At 50.2% G+C, this 13,813-nt stretch overlaps 1 protein-coding gene and 1 pseudogene across 7 annotated transcripts in view; both read right to left on the reverse strand.

Moving 5' to 3' along the window:
* The window catches only part of TRAPPC9 (trafficking protein particle complex 9), a 538,722-nt gene that overhangs the window by 310,057 nt on the left and 214,852 nt on the right, over positions 1–13,813 (reverse strand). The gene's annotated exons all lie outside the window — the stretch shown is intronic.
* LOC113914044 lies at positions 1,727–8,856 on the reverse strand (annotated as a pseudogene).

Here is a 13,813-nt window from a genome sequence, read left to right on the forward strand (position 1 = left end):
CAGTATTTGAGAAATCACCCCAGGGTATGTCTTAGTATTGACTTTCCCAAATACGAACAAAGTGAGTGGCTGAATGTGATGGAAAAGGTTTGGAGTCTTTGATCTAAAATCCTACGGCTGCACCGCCCTGGATTCCCTGAAGAGGAGATTGAAGATTTTGGGGGACACAGAGACAGGACACTCAGTGAGATTGTAGCACAGGTTAGGACAGCAGGTTGGTGAGTCCCACTGCTTGGGCTTGAGACCTGGCTCTGCCCAGACTAGCATTGTGTGATCAGGCAGCGCTCAAACTTCTCCATGTCCTCAGGGTTTCCATCTGTAAAACAATGTGAATCATAATGCCTCCCTCTTGGAGTTACTGTGAAGACTCTGTGGATTAATATATCTAAAACATTTTGTGCTGGTACATTAAAAAAAAAGTTTAAATAAATGCTTGCTACTTTAAAAAAAAAAAAAAAATACCATGGGTTGTGGGACCAGAATGATGGGGTTGGAATCCTGGCTCCCCGGCTTCCAGCTGTGTGATCTAGGGCTACTTCCTTCCCATTTCCTCACCCATCAGTGTGGACGTACAGGCTTATAAGGATTACCTCTGGAATATAGGTCAGAGGCTTAGAACAAGGCCTTAGACATCGTCATGCCTCACACCTGTCAAGCTCTTATTAAGTTAGCAATGTCTGAGTGAAGCCATTCTCCCAGGAACTCATGCTAGAAAAACATGCATTTGAGGATCAGCTTGATTTTTGCAAAGAACCCAGCGGGGATTTTGATGGGAGACTGCAAGGAATCTGTGCATCGGTCTGGGTGGTACTGCTATCTCAACAATATGAAGCCTTCCAACCTGTAAACTTGGGATGTCTTTTTATTACTTCAGTCTTCCTAAACTTCTAGTGATGTTTTGTAGTGTTCAGTACACAAGCCTTGTACTTTTTTGTTCATTTTATTCCTAATTAACTTTTAATATTATGAAAAGAATTATATTCTTAATTGCCTGGTTGTTCATTTTAATTATTTACTAATACAACTGACTTTTGTATACAGGTCTTATATCCTGCTACCTTACTGAACGTATTAATTCTAAGAGTCTTTTAGTGAATTTACTTCTACAACATCATGTTATCTGCAAATGGAGGTACGTTTTACTTCCTTTCTACCGTGGATGATTTTGATTTCATCTCCTGGCCCAATTATCCAGCTAGAGCTACTTGTACAATATTTAATAAGAATGGCAAGCATGGGCGTCCATGTTTCATTCTGGATCTTAAGGGGAGAGCATTTAGTCTTTCACCACTGGGCATGATGTTAGCATTGGGTTTTGCAACATATGGTCTTTATCCATTTAAGGGAGTTCCATTCCATTCCTAATGAGGTTTTGGGGTTGGGAGATATTTTTTTTATCATGAAGGGGACCTCATAAGCTCTTGCCTGCAAATCCATTCTCCCCACAGCTACAAAATGATCATTCTAACAGGCAAAGTTGATCATATCACAGCTTTCTTAGTCTAGCAGACACTGGAAATCCAGGCCATCCTCACTTCCCACCACTTTCCCTTTGCTCTTTGTCTTCCGGCAAAAAACCATTGGAGGTCTCCTAATATACTACACTACTCATTCCTTCCACGATTCTGTTCTTTCTACCCCTGTACCTGGAATGCAATTTCTTTTTCTTTTTTTTTGACTGTCCTGAATTGTTTATTAGGTAAGAATTTTACAAATATTACTTATGTTAGCGGTAACGGTGGAGCCAGAGAATACTGCATCTTCTCCATACCGCATGGCAAGAACCACCAAAAATGTGGTGGAACTTGTGACCCTTTCCAAGGCCACGGCTTTTGGGCCTGCGGATGTCAGCCCTCACATCTCCCTGTGCTTGTGGACTGGTTTGGTGATCCACTGTGTGTCAGGATTTCTTCTGATAGCTTTATGGAATGGATCAATGAGGATAACCTCAAAGAATTAGTATGTGGAATCTTCACCAAACGAGGAAAAATTCAAGACTCTCAGAGCCCCAGTGGCGTCCAATTCACTCCTCTGCAACAGACTGAAGGCTTCGGGCAAACTTGAGCTGGTTACCACCATGATGGACAGGCTTGCCATAGGTAGCACCCTTAGGAACTAGGCGTTTGCGGCCACCACAACACACACGAGTCTGATATATGACATAACCTTGCTTGGCCTTGTACCCCAGCCTGCACGCTTTATCAGGCCAGGTTGGGTGGGGGGCCCTGTGGAGCGCAGAGAGCTGGCGGTCCTGCCAGCGTGCACCCTGAGAAGTGCATTTCATCAGACTGCTTCTTCCTCCATAGCTCCTGGATGGACTTGCAAGCGCCTACCTTGGCCTATCTTTGAGCTGATGGCTGCTGCTGGACAGAAAGGTGGAATGCAATTTCTATGACCATCCATCTCCCCTATAATTTGTTTAAAACTTTGTCTAATGTCATCTTAGAAACTTTCTCTAAACACAGTCTAAGTAAGCTATTCTGAGTTAATACTCTATATACATGGGTATTCTCAAAATTACCATATTGAATATAGTTTTATGCTTTTGGGTCCCTCGTCCTCCTTAGACAACCAACTCATTAAAGTACAGTCTCTGCCTTGACCTCAGTCTCCCCAGCATCTAACACAGTGCTGAGCGCCGAGCGTGGAACAGACGGGAAACTGGGAAACAAATGAGGGAAGGAATGACTCACCCAATCAGTCCTTCACTTTACTGGTAGTGATTTTTCTGAAGTTTAAACCTGACTATAACACTCAATCACTAAAAGCCCTCCACTAGCTGCTGATAGCCTTTAGGGTAAAGTTCCGATTTCTTAACGTGGCATAGAAGATTCCCCACGACCTGCCCTGCCCCAAATCTCTCCTTTCCCATCTTGGCTGCACACCCAGTTCTCAAACCCCACGACCATTCACAGCTCCCCTAACACCGCACTCTTTACAGTCTCCCAACTTTCCCTTATGCCACACCCTCCACATTGGGCAGCCTTGCCTGTCCTTCCCTACTGTGCACTTGGAAACCATGCAATCTTTTTTCCAAGAGTCAGCTCAAACATCACCTTTGAGCTCTGTGTAAATCTGTTTATACAGCTGTCTGCTTTGTGTGGATATTTCAAAGGCACCCTTTGCTCCCCAAATCTAAGACTGAACTCACAACAATCTCTACCTTGCCCCTGCAAGAAAAAGAGACCATCTCTCTTTCCCACATCCCTCTGCTCAACAGGAACTCCACTATCATTCCAAGTATCTGAGTCAGAAGCCCGGCTCCTCTCTTCATACCCTCCATCACCAAGTGCAACCCAACCATTTCTCTCCGTCTCTGTGCTATCACCTCACCCCAAGCCACCACCGTTGTCCCCCATTTAGTGTAACAGCCTCCTGATGGATCCCTGTTTCAACACTGGCCTCCCTCCAAACACCACCCCTCCACGGGAGCCGGGGAGCAGGTCTCATCTCCATCGCCCATCTGCAACCCTGCACAGGCTCCCTGTCACCCTGATGATCAACACCAAAGCTCAAGTGCGCTCCAGGGCTGCACATCCATGGTTCCCCTACCACCACTCCAGCTTCCCAGCCCCTCTCAGCTCTGCCCTCAATACTCGTCCCCACAGTGCTTTCTCGAGCTCTTACTCATCCTTTCGGACCTCAGCGCCTCCTCAAGAGCACCTTGTCTGATGCCCAGTCTACAGCCTCATAGAATCACAGTCTTTTTCTTCATAGTTTTCATCTCAGTTTGAAGTAACCCCTCGTGTGAATGGGAGCACTATGTCTGTAGACCACCAGCCCCCGAGACAAGGCGCAGTGTTCTTAGGTGCCAGCTATCCAGCACATGGCTGGCATGGGAAAGGCACTCAGTAAGTATTTAAGTGAATAAACATACCTGAAATCTTTACTCAGTGCAACTGTCAAGGAGAAATGACACTCCCTTCTTCGGGCCCCACTTTCCATGTCAGATTTCTAGCTGAGTCCATAGAACACTGACAGATTGCCCCTTACGGACTGTGAGCCCCACATAGATGGGAAGCCTCCTGTTTCCCATTGGGAACACAGGGCACATGCAACAGTTAGCTCACTACCAAAGGGCTCCCTCCCTGGGAAGGTGGGCTCTAGGGGCTACAGTGTAGAAGGGCCAACATTCTCATCGGGAAACATGGGGCAAGGACATCTGGATGGCTTTCTAAAGCAGGACAGCTTAGCTTAAGGACAGAAAGGCTGAGACACGGAGGACCCCGCCCCCCTCCGCCGTGTTACGAATCTACTGCAAAGCTAGGCAGGCCCTGGAAGGAGTAACCAGGGCGCGTAAGCTGTGGATGTCAGAGTAATGAGGAACCTGAGCTCTCATTACTGGTCAGGACCAGGCAGAGATCCTCCCTCTACCCCAGCCATCGTCCAGATGCTCTACAGAGAATCCCTGCATGCAGCAGAGACTGCACTAAATTCTTTTAATTTGGTATTTCTTGAGCACCTATTGCATGAATGTGAGGCTCACAGAAAACACCGATATAAGAGAAGACCCACAGAGCACCCGGGGACTTGACAGAGGACAATTTTAATCACTTCCAAGCCTTAGATAAGCAACCCTTTGGCCAAAAAGATAAGTTTCTTTGGGTCTGTTGACATGTGACCCCCTGACATCAATCAATGCCCAAAAGACCAGGCTAGCTAAACCAATTGAGTGTATAATTTGGTTCTTACTGCAGTTGCCAGATTGATTGGCAATGCCTAACAGGAAAAGAGGCTATAAACTATTAACAAAAAAGACATCCCGCTTTTTTGGAGACACTCGCAAACCCTTAGAATAGCTGATCTGAGAGCCTCCACTTTGCAAGTGACGCTCCAGGGCATACTTTGCTAACCACAGTAGTCAGTGCTTATGGCCCACAAGGGATGCAGGAAGAAGAGGAAGGCACTGGGTTTTGGAATCAGGGAGCCCAGGCCTCCAACCACTAGCTGTGTGATGGACGACTGTCTCCTTCCCTCTCTGAGCCTTGGCTCACGCCTTGCCAAATGCTAAGAATAAAACTCAACACCAATAGGGTGATTGTGAGGATCTGCTGGGTGTCCCGGGAGCAGGGCCTGGTGACAGGAGGCCCTCAACACCAGCCATCACCTGTCTCACAGAGCCAAACATCTGGCGGCGCTGTCCTGGGAACAAGGAGTCCTGAGCATCCAGTCCAACTTGGACACTCACTAGCTGTGCAACTCCAACGTCATCACCTAGCAGCCAAAAGCTTCAATTTCTGCCACTGAGAAGTGAACATGGTGCTGCTTCCCTCACAGGGCTATGGACAGCTCGAACAAAAGATGGAGCCCAGAGAGCCGCATTAAACTTTTGTTAGCACACCAAACAAAAATACTGTCAAATTATTTTGTAATTACAAATTTATTTTCTTTCTTCTAGTATACAAGAGAACACACACACACACACACACACACACACACACACGATTCCTTGAAAGAAATCTGCAAACAACCTGCACCCGCAGCAGGAGCGTAGGGGCAGATGGACGGAAGAATGGGGCTCTGCTCCTTCGTGCCCTCTGCAAGCCACAGGAGGTGAGGCCTCACACTCAGAAGGACGGAGGGAGGCCATCTTCACGTCACACCTCCAAGAACAGCATACAGCCCCTGATACAATGTGGAGGCTGTCACAGTACCTACAGAACAGAGACATGGCTGAGAAAACATGTAAAGATTAAAAAAAAAAAATGTGAAAAGCAGAAGAATTGATAAAAATTTTAATATGGAAGGAGAACACCTCCAACAAAAGGACCATAAAACCATTATGCCGTGGCCCAACTGGAAAAGCGCTCCTTTTCTCTTCAAAAGCCTTCCTGCTCTTCTCCCTGCAGGTGAGGGGCCGGGGGTGAGCTGCCACCTTCTGTGGATGACAAAATGAGCACATGGCTCTGGAAAGAGTCAAGAGCAGAACAAGACTCCACATGACACGTTGAAGTGCTAAAGAAGATGGCTATCAGGGCGCCTGGGTGGCTCAGTTGGTTAAGCGACTGCCTTCGGCTCAGGTCATGGTCCTGGAGTCCCGGGATCGAGTCCCACATCGGGCTCCCTGCTCGGCGGGGAGTCTGCTTCTCCCTCTGACCCTCTTCCCTCTCGGGCTCTCTATCTCTCATTCTCTCTCTCTCGAATAAATAAATAAAAAATCTTTAAAAAAAAAAAAGAAGATGGCTATCAGCCAATTTGGGTCTGAAGATTCAATTCAAAGAAAAATCCGTTCAAAGTCGAACTTTCAGATGCCAACCTGCATTAGCTCATAAATTCTTTTTCACTCAATTCAGTAATTTTTCTTAAAAAAAAAGTGGGTTCTTTTTATCACATTTCACTGTCAAAACATGAGTAAACAGGGAGAAGCAAAAAGAAATCGCCTATAATCTCCAAACACGGAAATAAGCCTTGTTAACAGCTTGGTGTATATTCTTCTGGACCTTTTTCTATGCATACATACAAAGGCATGTATGTATTCCTTAAGAATGGGATCCTACCATTCACATTGTTTTTTAACAGCTTTTATTACTTAATCATGGATACCTTTCCATGTTAATATATGTCCTTCTAGATCTTCTTTTTTAATGTCATGTATTATACAGATATCATAATTTAACTAATTCCCTATTACTGAAGGTCTATATTGCTTCTGATAAGTCTGGTGTTATAATGTTATGACAAATGACCTAATATACACATCTTTGTGCACTAGCCCATTTCTTTTTCTTAAAATAAAGTAAATATGGTATTTTGGGGTCAAAAGATTTGCACATTGTGGTAGACCAGATAATGCCTCCCCCAAATGATGTCCACTGCTAATCCCCAGAACCTACCAATAGGATCCCTTACAGACAAAAGGCACTTTTCGGATGTGATCCAGTTAAGGATCCCGAGATAAGGAGCTTACCCTGGAGGAATCACAAGGGACCTTCTGAAGGGAAAGAAGGAGGCAGGCAAGCCAGAGATTGCTGAAGAGACCCCAGCACAGACATCCCAGGTGGAGGAGGCAGCCAGGAGCCAAGGAATGCCACCGCGTGTAGAAGCTGGAACAAGCAAGCAGACCCTCCCCTGAAGCCTCCAGAAGGCAGGCAGGCCTTACTTTCATTTGGGAATCTTCGGACCTCAAGAAGTGTAATACAATAAGTGTGTGTTCTTTGAAGCCACGGAGTTTATGGTTTTTGGTACAGAAGAAACAAGAAACATACACATTGTTACTAAACGTAGTGTTTCTTTAGTAAATACATTACTTCTAAGGTAAACTGTACTTGATAATTCAATACCACTCCCCCACTCCCATTTTGCCAGCTGATCCGCTCTGCAGCTGCCACAGGCACACTGTCCCAAGAAAATGGAATTCACATTTTGAGCATCTACCACGTGCCAAGTACTACACTGGACTGATCTCCCACATTTCTTCCCCTAAACTTGTACGCAAGGACCAACCTCATTTTACAACTCAACAAACCACCCCTTGAGGAAGTCAAGTGACTTGCCCCAGATTCGTTTATTTATTTATTCAACACATATGGCGAGAGCACCTACTGTCACAGGGACACTGAAGTTCCAGGCACGCGAGAGGCAGCAGTGAGCATGCCGCCGTCCCTGCCCCAGTGCAGCCTGACGCCCACCGGATCGCAGAACTGGGAAGGGAGGGAGCCAGGCTGGGGGCCCCCCCACTCTATTCACCACAGAACCCCCCAGCCTCTCTTCCCTGTTCTTCTCCTTCCCTCCCACAAATCTCATGACACTTAGGTCACTTTGGATTTAAAATGCCTGAATATACTCATCTCTGCATGTACCGCCAGGCCTGCTGGAACGCAGGTCCCCGAGGGCAGGACCTTTGCCTCCTCTGTGCACTGATGCACCTGCATGCAGCAGACCCTCTACGAGTGTTCAATGAATTCTTGTCCAAGACTCGACCTCTCCCCCACCCAACACTGGTTTCCAACTCCACAGCAATCGAGGGTGTCTTCTGGGCAAAGGCTTGCTTGCCTCCCACCTGCCTGCCTCCAAGGCCCGTCTGCAGTAAGGTATATTAGGCAAGGAAAAGGAGGGCCTGAGCCTAAATAAAGCAGAACTTCACAGGTAAATCCAGAACTCCTTCTGAATCTCACCCAAGCCACTCAGCTAAAGGAAGGAAGGAAATCAGGTCTCTCGCTCTGCAAATCCAAAGAAAATCCAGCCTTACTTGTAAACGAGGAAGGGGGGAGCACACCAAACTCGCTACTATTTCTGAACCAGCCTCCGGGCAGGAGCCCACAGAGGGCGGCGAGAAGCGGTCCGCTGAGAACGGGCTCCCCCCTGCGCTGACACGAGGAACTGCAACGCTGTCCGCGGCCCGTGGGACTGGCTTCTCCTTTCTCAAGCCAGAGCCAACAGGCCAACAAGGGGCCTCCCCATCTGAGTCGGCGAAGGAGAGCAGACACCAGTGAAACAGGCTGTCCTGAGTTCTGAAAGGACAGCAATAAGTGCAAAGCGTGAGCCCCCAGTGCCTGCGCACCCACTCTGCGCCGTGGCACGCGCCCAGTGCCTGCTCACGGTCTGATTTAGTCACACGGGGCTATTCTATCCCTATTTTACAGAGGACGACTGCGTAAACACGTCACAGCCAACACCTGAGGAGCCAACACCTGAGGAGCCCACGGGAGCCCAGGTGGACGTCAGCTGAAGCCAGCCGCCTCAGTCCTCCTCGACTCTTCCTTTCAGCAAAACCTTTGTGACTCAGAGTCATCTGAGGCATTCCCAGGCTGCTTACCGTGCCCCAGGTGCCCTGCAAAAGTGAGCTCCGGTCTGCACACCGCTCAACGTCAGTCTCAGCCCACTTTCACTGGTGCAGAAGCTGGGGCTCAGAGACATGGCGTGGCTCGCTCACAGCAACACAGCAAGTAGCAGAGGTTCCCTGGTCCTCCTGTCCCAGACGTAACTGTTCACTCACCCATACCACGGGGCTACCACAACAGGCTCAAGATCCACACCTGAGCAGTGCGCGGTCGGAGGTTACAGATACGAGCATCGGCTCAACCTGGGGCCACAATGTCCAAAGCAATCACACAACACCGGGACACGAACCAAGAAAGCCTCATTCCTGACCCCCAGCAGCCTCCCCAGGCCAAGTGCAAGAGCTCCAGCAGCGTGGAGTTTGGAGTGCTCTCCACACCACTCTAGCTTGCCTCCTCCAAACAGAGGTGCTCCTCCAGCCCTTCTCAGACTACCGTACCTCATGACACCAGCCCCACTGCATGATACAGTGTACCTGTCGGTCCATAAGTGCCAGCACACTGCAATGCACCTGCGGACCCCACTGCACCTGCAGACCCCACGTACACCTGCAGATCCCACATGCACCTGCAGAACCCAAGTACTGCACTACACCTGCAGACCCCAGGTACACCTGCAGACCCCACTGCACCCGCAGACCCCACAGACACCTGCAGAACCCAAGTACTACACTGCACCTGCAGACCCCATGTACATCTGCAGACCCCATGTACACCTGCAGATCCACTGCACCTGCGGACCCCACTGCACCTGCAGAACCCAAGTACTGCACTGCATCTGCAGACCCCACTGCACCTGCAGACCCCACATACATCTGCAGACCCCACGTACATCTGCGGACCCACTGCACCTGCGGACCCGACTGCACCTGCAGAACCCAAGTACTGCACTGCACCTGCAGACCCCACTACACCTGCAGATCCCACATGCACCTTCAGACCCCACGTGCACCTGCAGACCCAACGTACACCTGCAGAACCCAAGTACTGAACTACACCTGCAGACCCCACATACATCTGCAGATCCTACTGCACCTGCAGACCCCACTGCACCTGTGGACCCACTGCACCTGCAGAACCCACATACACCTGCAGATCCCATGTACACCTGCAGAACCCAAGTACTGCACTGCACCTGCGACCCCACGTACATCTGCAGACCCCCCCATACACCTGCAGAACTCAAGTACTGCACTGCACCCGCAGACCCCACTGCACCTGCAGACCCCACTTACATCTGCAGACCCCACGTACATCTGCAGATCCACTGCACCTGCAGAACCCAAGTACTGCACTACACCTGCAGACCCCACTACACCTGCGGACCCCACTGCACCTGCGGAACCCACTACACCTGCGGACCCCACTGCACCTGCGGAACCCAAGTACTGCACTGCACCTGCAGACCCCACTGCACCTACAGACCCCACATACATCTGCAGACCCCACGTACATCTGCGGACCCACTGCACCAGTGGACCCCACCCCACCTGCAGAACCCAAGGACTGCATGACACCTGCAGACCCCACTACACCTGCAGACCCCACTGCACCTGCGGACCCCACTGCACGTGCGGACCCCACGTGCACCTGCGGATCCCACGTGCACCTGTAGAACCCAAGTACTGCATTACACCTGCAGACCCCAAGTACACCTGCAGAACCCAAGTACTGCACTGCACCTGCAGACCAGACCCCATGTACATCTGCAGACCCCACTGCACCTGCGGACCCCACTGTACCTATAGACCCCACGTGCACCTGCAGAACCCAAGTACTTCACTGCACCTGCAGACCCCACATACATCTGCAAACCCCACGTACATCTGTGGACCCCACTGCACCTGCAGAACCCAAGTACTGCACTATACCTGCAGACCCCACATACACCTGTAGACCCCACGTACACCTGCAGATCCCACATGCACCTGCAGAACCCAAGTACTGCACTGCACCTGCAGACCCTACTGTACCTGCGGACCCCACTGCACCTGCAGACCCCACTGCACCTGCAGACCCCAAGTACACCTGTAGACCCCAAGTACTGCACTGCACCTATAGACCCCACATACAATCAGGAAGGACTGAAATGCTCAGTTTCCTACTGGAGGAAAACCCAAATAAAGGCTATAGGGACAGCGGCCCCTGCCTCCTACTTTCCAACCACACCTCCTACCTCTCCCGCCCCGGGCTCCTTCTACACTCAGCTCCTCATCTTGCCTCAGCTACCACGCTGCTTCCTCTGTGTAGGAGGCTCCTCCATACACTGTCACCTCGTCCAGGCCTGGTGCTCCTTATTAGTCTGAGTTGCATAGAGACTGGACCTGTCTTTTCTGATCTGTATTCCCAGGAGTCCAGTGCATAATGCACAGGTGTCCCATAATATGTAATGAATAAGAGTAATCCGTAAACTCTTTGTAGCCTGGCCACCACTGCCAAATTACTCTGCCACCCAGAAGTGGTTGCTCGACAATGTGAATGTACGCAATGCCACTAAATTGTACACTGAAAAGTGATTAAAATGGTGAATTTTAGGTTATGTATTTTTTACCATAATTTTCAAACTAAGTAATTTGTTTAAATGGGGGTGGAACTATGTAGACAAGGAAGGTGCACTAATGAAAGGCAGGGTGCAGGCCCACCCTATCTAAGACCCTCAACAGATAACAATCCCCCAACCCACGCTGATCTACTTCACAGTGACTCCCAGAGTTGACCTGTCCAGGTTCTAACTTAAGGGTGTAAGCCCCTTAGAGAGAGACTGACCTCTTCCAATGCTGAGAGCCCAGCCCAGAGTCCTGAGCCCAGTGCGCACTCAGATTAGGAGGACAGTAGCCACCAGTCATTGTGCAGAGATTGAGCATCAGGTTTTCTAGAGGTTGTTCTTGCCACTGACTGATAGGGAGACTCAAATCAAGTATGACGCAGTCTCAGGGCCAAGTGAACCAATTTCATGAATGAATGAAATACCGAATGAGTGACCACAGTAATAAATGTCAAAGTAGCAGGCAGCAGGACCAGCGGGTTCACAAAACCATGCTGCGTTTCTTGAACAGAAGCCGACATTTTAAGGACCATCTGAGTCCTAAAATCACATCAATCTGACTATACTTAGAAACACACCAAAATTTCCATTAAATTATCATATTCTTTGTTTCAATAAATTGCATCTTAAAGGGAAAATCAAGGGGGGGTGGTCAGAATATAATTGCCAGTTCCGATCTCAAGGAATAAGGTCAATGCAAAAGCCCATTAGCTCCAGGCCCAAGAAAAGGGCTGTAAAATGAGAATGGACTTAGAAATCCTATTAGAAAGAAAATTTAGGTTTAATTAACAAAAAGAGAAATTTTTTGAGACACTAAAACTACCTCACCTGATGAAATTATCTCAAATAAAGAGCTGCTACCTTAAATCTCCAGTGCAGGAGTGAGTGAGAAAGCGGGAAATCGTTGTGTCTCCTCTCGGAGCGTGGGACAGACAAGTGCCACGCACCTCCCGCAGCCGGGCTGGCTCTGGGCTGAGGGGACACGAAGATGCGCCAGACCCACTTCCCGGTTCTGGCTCATTTCTCCTACTTTGTATCGGCAGACTTCACAACGCAGCAGAAGTGTCCACCTGCTGCTTATTGACCCCAGTGGCTCCGAAGCACCTCACAATCTGGCTTCTGCCTACCAGTACCCTCTGTGGAAACCTCTCTTAACAGACTTCACAAGGTTGCCAACAACTTCGGGGGATACTTTCCACAGTTTTCCTCCCAGAACTCCCTGCCATTAACAGTTTCATCTGTTCTGATGACCCGTAGTTTCCATTCCCCACCCTGCTTCATCCGTCCCTTCCCTGCGCTGCTCCCCACTTCCCCACCCTGCACACACTGCTGGTGCACAGCCCTGGCCATCCCCTCCAGCAGAACGGCTCCCCGAGGACAGGGTGCTTTCCCCTGCCTGCCACTCACCGCCAGGTCCCTCCTCTGGCTCAGACTTGTCCCAAGCCCTGGAATGTCTGATAACCAGCTACTGTCTTCAAGGCACAGGGACATGACTCGGTGTCCAGGAAAACTCAGGACGGACGTGCCACGTCCCTCTCCACCCCCACCACACCCTGCCAGTCCCGAGGCAGGCCAATTTTCTCTTTCAAATGCCCCTGTCATGCATCTTTTCCCATCCCTCCCTGACACCCGGTTCAAGACTTCACCATCTCCCTGCCCAGCCTCTGGCAGCCCCGGCTCCCCTCCCTAGTCTCCTGGAGCTCCCAGAACAGCGAGCCCACACCGCACACCTGACCTGCCACACCTGGCCGTAAGGTCAAGTCCCAGGTGAGCCGGCCCCTGCTGGCTGCACCTTCGTACAGCATCAGCAGGTGCTTACTGTGCAGCAGGGGCCACCCCAGGATGGGCAGACTCAGTCCCGACATCTGCTGTGTGGCACGGGTCCTGCTGTTCTCCCTGCTGCACAGACGAGGAAACTGAACCCACGAAGCTGAAGTGACTGACCTGGGGTCACACCCAGAGGGCAGCAGAGCCCAACCAAACCACAGCCATCGGCCCTGGACCCTCCCTATCGGCCACTCTCACCTCTGCCTGCTTCGAACATCACCTGTCACCGCTCACCCCCTCAAGACACGCACTGCAGAGACCCACTGCCTTCCTGCTCCCATTCACTTCCTTGTTCACCCTGCTCCCCGATGCCCCCAGGAACCCAACTCATCTCTTAGAACAGGGAGCCCTTACTGACCCCCCCAACTGCCACTCCTTTAAGGGGCCCTTGCCACACACTGCCACCTCAGCACCAGGTGGCCGGGCATCTGACAGGAAGAGAAACGTCAGAGGGTGACCCGAATCATCATGCTCAAGCAGTGAGGCAGGAAGTGGCCAGAACAGAACTCTGACGCGTGTGTGCTACCAGCTACGCCGCACTCTGTCCAGGCAGGGCTTGGCTGGGTGTCCACAGGGACACCATCATGCTGCTTTCCAGACGGGAGCTTAGAGGAACAAAACTTCCCGTTACAGTTCGCCACCCCTCTCGCCCAAGCCTGGGAGC

Source organism: Zalophus californianus, chromosome 4 (assembly GCF_009762305.2).
Source record: "Zalophus californianus isolate mZalCal1 chromosome 4, mZalCal1.pri.v2, whole genome shotgun sequence".
Classification (NCBI taxonomy): domain Eukaryota; kingdom Metazoa; phylum Chordata; class Mammalia; order Carnivora; family Otariidae; genus Zalophus; species Zalophus californianus.